The sequence below is a fragment of the Electrophorus electricus genome, chromosome 17 (genome assembly GCF_041902795.1).
Source record: "Electrophorus electricus isolate QZ-2024a chromosome 17, ASM4190279v1, whole genome shotgun sequence".
Classification (NCBI taxonomy): domain Eukaryota; kingdom Metazoa; phylum Chordata; class Actinopteri; order Gymnotiformes; family Gymnotidae; genus Electrophorus; species Electrophorus electricus.
Window position 1 is genome coordinate 7,702,501 of NC_137513.1, and position 2,500 is coordinate 7,705,000.

Here is a 2,500-nt window from a genome sequence, read left to right on the forward strand (position 1 = left end):
GTGGACTTTCTCTTACCCCCAGGCCACAGACAGGACCCAGAACCCCATGACGGTGAACAACAAAGCCATAGACAGCCTATCTGATAACCTAGCACGCCGGCCTGGCTTTCTGAACCTTCTCCCTCTTCTTAGGTGTCATAATCTCACAGACTGGAATGCGGGAAGCTACCAGTCTGGTTATACTTCAAAGAACTATGACCATAAATTCTATCAGACTCAAACTCTCGTTGCACAGAGATATGTTCACAAATATATATGCTTGTCTTTCCCACAGATTCACAAAGTAACAACTGGATATTTTAACCTACTATGATGTCAAATGGTAATCAGCCATTAATGTGTGGCCATTTTAGTATTGTCTCCAAATTGTGACGTTTGCTTGTTTGATAAGTGTCTATTGTTTCATTATTCTGTTCATTACCTGCTCCTTATTGATTGGCATTATTAACCCAAATCACTTCATTTGTATGTTGCTTACTTCTTGCTTATTGTGAACAAATCTTTAATCACTCCTAGTTGTGTTTACTAGAAATCCTATATGAACCAGTTAGACAATATATTAAAGTCAGTAGTTTGCAACTTCTAGAAAATAGGAAAGTAATTATGCTGATTATCCAGTTTCTCTACTTATCCCATGGTTTATTTTACAAACTTCATTCTAAGACCAGGAGGTAGAAATTGGTAGTAAATGTATTATTTTCTGTCCCCCAGCATGCACCCGGGCAGGCCGAGCCCCTGGTGGGAAGTGTGAAGCTGTGGAAGACCCACAGCACTAAAGGGAATTCCCCTTTAGTGTTTGTTTTTTTTTTTTTGCTTCCTTCTTTCTTTGTTTATTATTTCTCATCGTTAGTTCGTATTTGCTTAAATTTGCTCATCACAGCTTACATCAAGCAAACTCGTCTGGGCGGGTCGATTGAGTCCGGACTTCCACTGTGCTGCCGGTAAAGAATCCGAACTCCTGCTTCGGAAAGGCCTGCCCGTGAAGCCTGTGACTCACTATCCGAGCCAGCGCCGAAGATCCAATCCCTTGGTCCGAGAGTCCTGGTCCTTTCACTGTTGTTGGCCTGCATCGCTCGTGCACGGTTGAACCAGCGATGCTGGGGAAGACGGTTGCCTTCCCTCGATGCCACCCAGACGACTTCAGTGGGAAGACGGTCGCCTTCCCTCGATGCCACCCAGACGACTTCAGTGGGAAGACGGTCGCCTTCCCTCGATGCCACCCAGACGACTTCAGTGGGAAGACGGTCGCCTTCCCTCGATGCCACCCAGACGACTTCAACGGGCGCCCTCACTCGGCCTCACTTTGACTGACAATTTATTGAAAGTTTTACAATCGCTACACTGTCTTACAGAGAGAAAGGTGATCAAATCGCAGTAAACCAGCGTCCAACCAGGAGTGAAGACATGATGGTTGCCTTATAGTAGGCTATGACACTAGTGTGGGGACAATTCTGTAGATCAGTGCCGGTCAAACTGTTCTTGATCAAGAGGAGACTGAGGGAATTCTGAGCCTGGGGGGAGTTGTGCTTGGGCAGGGGGAGGCTTGGGGGGGCTTGAGGGTCTGGGTTGAGGAGTTGGGCTTGGAGAGGTCTCTCTTTGGTCTTGTTCTCTCTCTGTTCCTCTGTACCTCCAAACCTCCCCAGGACTCTAAATCTTAGCAATCTATCTCTCAGGATAGATTTAGATATCATTTTCTCACTTCAATATCTATAAACCCTGTAAACCCTGTTACCTTTAACACAAAGATCAGAAAAAGAGTCTAAAAACTGAAAATAGTTTTATAACTTGACATCATCTCCATGTAAAGTATTGACCCTCTGCTGCACACTTGTACCAGGTTAAACTCTAAATTAGAAAAGCATTGTAGCGGTAAGTAACAAAAAATGCCTATAGATTGTTAACAAGTTATTTTAAACCAAACCACATTTTAACATTCCACACCCATCATGGCAATTATAAAAATCCATTAAAAAAATGTTTTTTTTGTAAATCCTATTTACACAGTAGAATTGAAACATAAAAAAAACTTTCTCTCTATCCATTGGGCAGAGAGTGAAAGTATAAGGGCTGAAAAAGCTAAAATATTATTATCTAAATGAATGTTCCTGAGTACCTTGCTCCATCTGTCAGTAAGTTCACTTTCTCACATTCAGACAAGAAATGATCCCCTGCTTGTCAGATTTACTGGAAAGATCCTGTTTGTGCGCACTGTGTGTGTGAATGTGTGTGTGTGAGTGTGTGTGTGTGGTGGTGGGGGGGGGGGTGCATTTGACAGAAAGCAGACACATTTGATCATTTTGGTAAACCATAAAAAGCATTTTTTTCTGTGAACTAATGTCCAGTGTGAGTTAGTGTGTTTGTCTGTTCTGGGCTGAGACCATAATTGCATTACTCTTAAAATAAACCTTCATCACGAGCTCTGCAGTGGAACCCCCAACTAATGGGGCATTCATTAAATTTGAGATGAAACGAAAGTCTCGTTTACTGAGAAACGAACCAT